Source organism: Alligator sinensis, unplaced genomic scaffold (assembly GCF_000455745.1).
Source record: "Alligator sinensis unplaced genomic scaffold, ASM45574v1 scaffold692_1, whole genome shotgun sequence".
Lineage (NCBI taxonomy): Eukaryota > Metazoa > Chordata > Crocodylia > Alligatoridae > Alligator > Alligator sinensis.
In genome coordinates, this window is record NW_005842238.1 from 907,227 (window position 1) to 912,823 (window position 5,597).

Here is a 5,597-nt window from a genome sequence, read left to right on the forward strand (position 1 = left end):
TAATATTGCAGTGCTGTTTCACTTAACCACAACACAAAGTTAATTTCCCACACTGCCTTGCAAGTTTATATTGGGAGGAATGTGGCCAGTAGAAAAGCCCTAGGTCTTCTTTTTGGAATCCTCTTTTGTGAGCTGGATTTCCCTGTAGAAAAGTCCCCACCTATTGAAACTGAGAGAAGGGCCCCAGCCAAACCCCAGTGAAAGTGTAGAAGTGGACACCTGGATGTGAGCTTCCCATGGCTGCTGGGTAGTTTCTAATCTGAGTTTAATAGTATCTACCTCCCCTCTTCAAATCTCTGTGCTCAGAACAATTGTGCAGTAAGGTGTAGGCTCTCCTCTCTTCTCAAGAGTTGGTGACAGCCCTTCACTACAGCAAGACCAGCATGCACTTGGGGAGAGCATTGAGATGTTCAGTGGCCAAGGAGAGGAGACAAAATTCACTTCTGGGAAGAGGCCAGGGCAGGGCCTGAACATTAAGGGGTTCATAGACCTTTTGGTGGCCCTCTGGCCAGGTGGACCTTCCACCTGTCTTGGAGCTTGGCATATAGTAGAGGTCTGCAACCTATGGCCTGCAGGCCAGAGCCAGCCCATGGAACTATTGGATCCTGCTTGTGGATGTGGCGCTTCAGTGTCATTCAAGGTCAGAAGGCTTCAGCTGCAGGCATTTCCCCCAAGCCACTGAGACGAACAGTGACTGCAGGTCCTCTTCCTGTGCTGCCTCAGAGAGAAGTGGCAGCAATGGTGGCTAGGTCCTAGCATTCACCTGTCCACCTGCTTCTGACCCAGGTGGGTTTTTCCAGCCAGTAGTCAGAAACAGGTACCCACCCCTGAGATATAGAGGGTTTGAAGATAGGCTGAAGCCAGAAGATCTGTTGCTTTGTAAATCCTTCTCTCATGCATGTGCAGCCATGTGCATCTTCGCAGAGCCTGACCCAGACATCTAGGCTGGACATTGGGGGTGGTCTTTGGTTTATATGCATTGAATTAAGCTCCTTTTAACTAACTGGTAGTTCCAGCTCTTCTAGTCTATCTTCCTTAAAACCGTTGCCCTCTGCCTGGTGCTGAAGAAAGGGGAAGCAGAAAGCCAGGAGCCACTCCAGCCCACGGAAGCTAAATCCACACCCCCCACCTCCCCATGAAGGCATGCCATGCTGATACACATCATGGTTTCTTCAGCATCCCCTTGCATAACAGGTGCCTCCCAGAACACACAGGAGTTTGTCCAAGATGGGGGCGGTGAGGATTCCTCATCTAGTATCCGTTCTCTGTGTGTTGTTGCCCTGGACCATGGCAAAGCTACAAATGGTTTTCCTTGTAAATTTAAAGTTCAAAGGAAAGAAGACCATTGATTTAAGTTGAAGGGGTTCTATAAATGGCTCAGTGGTAAACTCTCTTCAAAGTTGAGCCATCTTTTTGCACATTTTCCCATGAGGCTTTCATGGTGGCACAAGCGCCTTTCATCCAGATATCGCAAGTGCTGTACCCCCATCGATTAGTTATGTCTTACAGTCCACTTGAGAGAGACTTGTAGTATCTGTTTCATCTTAAAAAAGAAGAAACTGAAGCTTAGTAGAGAAGCAACATACCTGATGTCACAGAAGGAGGTGAAGAACCCCTGTGTTCCCCTGTATGCATGAAACAACGTGATCAGTCCCCTGCTCTTTGAGATGACTTTTGCTTTAGGATAGAAGGCCTGATTTTGCAGTCCCTCATCAGTGCTTTACACTGCAGTGAAACTACTCTTTTATCCTGATAAGTGACAGAGGCATTAGACCCAACTCTCTCTAGAGAGGCAGTCTTTGGAGGACGTTAATCACTAGTTTTTCTTTTCCCTTCCTTTCTTACTGCTGTGTGGAGTTTCTTTTCCCTCCTCTTCTTTTTCTAACATTACCAATTTGGGAAGGACCATCTGCTTATTTGATTAATAGCCCCTCTCTGAAAAAGCAACAGAGACAAATATCCTTCTGATCACTGCAAAGAGAAAGGAAGAAACAGGCCGGCTAATTTTCAGCCATTATTTTGGAGCCTGAACTCCTTCCCAGCATCAACTTAGCTATTATTTCACAAACTAATTAATCTTCACTCAGGCAGCTCCAAGGGACCAGTGTTTAGATAATTAACAGCCCATGGATTATGAAAAGTCTTGCTTTCAGATTCCGCTACAGTGCATGCCTTTAAGAACACTTACGCTATCATTCTGTTTAAAACCTCCTTTCGTCAATCTATCTTTTTTGACAATTAAGAGCAAATAATTAGTCGTGACGGATTTTGCTTTCTTTCTTTCTGCGTCGATCTATTTGCAGGGGGTGGGGAGTTCTTAAATGTTCTCTATCTGTACAATTTTTGGTGGCTTTATAGCTAATTCTGGCAGGACAGGTAGATCCCATATGTCCCAGGAAGATTCCTGCCTTACTGCATCATTCCTTTTCTGAATGGGAACATGAAGCTGCTGTCCTCTTCCTCACAAAACTGTGGGCAGGTTCAAATCTGCATTCACATCAAGTCATTTTGTGATGGCAGCTTGTTATGGGTAAGATCTTAAGCTGCCAAAGCATCAATGGCTTTGGTTTGTACTGCCTGCAGATCATCCATGAGTCCAGAATGGGCTGACCTTGGATCCAGTTCAATCTGTCCTGACTGAGAGGTCTGAATTGGCCCCTCTCTGCCACATTCTCCTCTCATCATAGCAGTTGTATTATAATTCAGTCCCTGCAGATGAGTTGTCCACTTGGGTTATGTCTACCCAGCAAAATGAAGGTGTGATGGTAGCAGGTACTAGTCTACTTCTGCTAGCTTAATCTTGTTAGGATGGATAACCATAGCAGATGGCTTTAGCACACGCTAGCAACCAGAGTTCAGACTCTGCAGGGGTCATGTGCTAAAGTCCATGCTGCTGCCTCTTCATTGCTATCTCTACAGCACAGGTACACTAGTATATGTTACTATTGTGCCCTCATTTTATTGGTTATATAGAATCATAGAAAATGAGGGCTGGAAGGGACTTTAGGAAGTCGTTTAGTCTAACCCCCTGCTCAAAGCAGGACCATCCCCAACTAGATCATCCCAGCCAAAGTTTATCTAGCTAGGTCTTAAAAGCCTCCAAGGATGGAGCTTCCACCACCTCCAGTGTTTTACTACCCTTCTAGTGAGAGAGTTTTTCATAATATCTAACCTAAACTTACCTTGTTGCAACTTGAAACCATTGCTCCTTGTTCTGTCATCTGCCACCACTGAGAACAGCCTTCATCCTTTTTGGAACCTCCCTTCATGTAGTTGAAGGCTGCCAAAAATCCCCTCAGCCTTATCTTCTCTAGACTAAAAAATCCTAATTCCCTCAGCCACTCCTCATAAATCATGTGCCCCAGCCTCTCACCATTTTTGTTGCCTTCCACTAGACTGTCTCCATCTTTTCCACATCCTTTCTGAAGTGGGGGGCCCAAAACTGGACACGGTACTCCAGATGTGCCCTCACCAGTGCTGAATAGAGGGGAATAATCACTTCCCTTGACCTTCTGGCAACACTCCTACCAATGCAGCTCAGTATGCTGTTAGCCTTCTTGGCAACAAGAGCACGCTGTTGGCTCAAATTCAGCTGATTGTCCACTGTAACCCCCAGGCCCTTTCTGCTGCCTAGCCGGTCAGTCCCCAGCCTGTACTAGTACATGGGATTGTTCCATCCTAACTGCAGGACTTTGGACTTTGTCCTTATTGAACCTCACCAGATTTCTTTTGGTACAATCCTCCAATTTGCCGAGTTCTCTCTGAATCCTAGCTGTACCCCCCAGCGTATCTACTACTCCCCCCAGCTTGGTGTCATCTGCAAACTTGCTGAGGGTGCACTCTATGCCATCATCTAGGTCATTGATGAAGATATTGAAAAAAACTGGCTCCAGGACCAACCCCTGGGGAACTCTACTTGATGCTGGCTGGCCACTAGACATCCGATTACTACCCTGACTAGCTGATTACTACTCCCTGAGCCTGATGCTCCAGCCAGTTTTCTGTCCACCTTACAGGCCATTCATCCAGCGAGACCATATCAAAAGCTTTGCTGAAGTCAAGGTACACAACATCCACTGGTCTCCCCGCATCCACAGAGTCAGCCATCTCATCATAGAAGGCAATCAGGTTGGTCAGGCATGATTTGCCCTTGGTGAATCCATGCTGACTGTTCCTAATCACCTTCTTCTCCTCCAAATGCTTAGAAATGGATTCCTTGAGGACCTGCTCCATGATTTTTCCAGGGACTAAAGTTAGGCTGACTGGTCTGTAGCTCCCTGGATCCTCCTTTTCCCCTTTCTTTAAATATGATCACGCTTCTCCATAACTTGGTGTCATCCACAAACTTGGCCAGTGAACATTTCACCCCCACATCCAAATCATTGATGAAGATGTTGAAAAGCACTGGACCAAGAACCAACCCCTGAGGGACACCGCTGGTCACTTCTTGCCAAGAGAACACGGATCTGTTCAGTAGAACTCTCTGGGTCCTGTCCCATAACCAGCTTTCTGTCCACCTAGCTGCCTCAGTTAAGCCCACAGTCTTCCAATTTTCTTATGAGAACATCATAGGATACCAGATCAAAAGCTTTTTGTAAGTCAAGGTATACAATGTCAAGGCATGCTTGTAGAAACCCTTCTTGTTACCCTTCACATCTCTTGCTAGCCGCAACTCCAATTGCACTTTGACCTTCCTGACTTAATTTCTACATGCCCAAGCAATACTCTTATACTCCTCCCTAGTCATTTGTTAAAGTTTTCACTTCTTATATGTACATTTCCCTTTTTTATATGTACATTTAGTCCCCTCCTTTCCCCCTTTCATGCCAATTCAGTGGAAAAACCAAACCAATACCATTTTCTCCATTCAACCCCAGGTCCCTCTATCTCAATTTATAAACAAGCAAAAACACTCTATGAGTTTGTCTCTGTGCAGTCATAAACAGGAGCCAATTAATACTACTTGATTATTGTGGGGCAGAGATTTGGGAAGGGGCAGCAATGCCAGTGGAGCAACTCGGTGTTTAATGAGTTTGAACTCTGGAAACAGATTAAAGCTCTGCCTGATAAGGCCTCTTAGCTATGAGATTATGTTTATTAAGTAGCCTCTAGGCTACTCTAGCTCACTATGTCTTCTGTATTAAGTCAATGGAGTAACATCAGGCTCATCAAGCTTTGTTTCTGTAAATTCTGCTTCTTCTTTTGCACTGTTCAACCTCCACCAAACTTTAAAGGGTAGCCCTGGCAAGGCAGTAGTTTGTGCTCCCTTAGAAGGCTGTCCAGGTCAAAACCGGGCCCCATGCTTTCCAACTGGAGACTTCTGGTAACCAGTGAGGCAATTGTTAGGCAACTGGCCTGTCTTGACAAATTATCTGGGAAGTCAGTGACTTTACAAGAGGTGGCAGAAAGGAAACCTGATGAAGAAAATGTAATACTGCTCAGGGTGCATCCATTCTCATTAGCTTCAACTGAGTTTGTGGTGTGTGAATTTGCTCCTTGGAATAAAATGTACTGCAAAATTAGCATTTAATCATCTTGTAGAAACTGATGAAACCTCCCTTTGTCTGAATGACAAAGGAGGAAAAGACTTAGGGAAA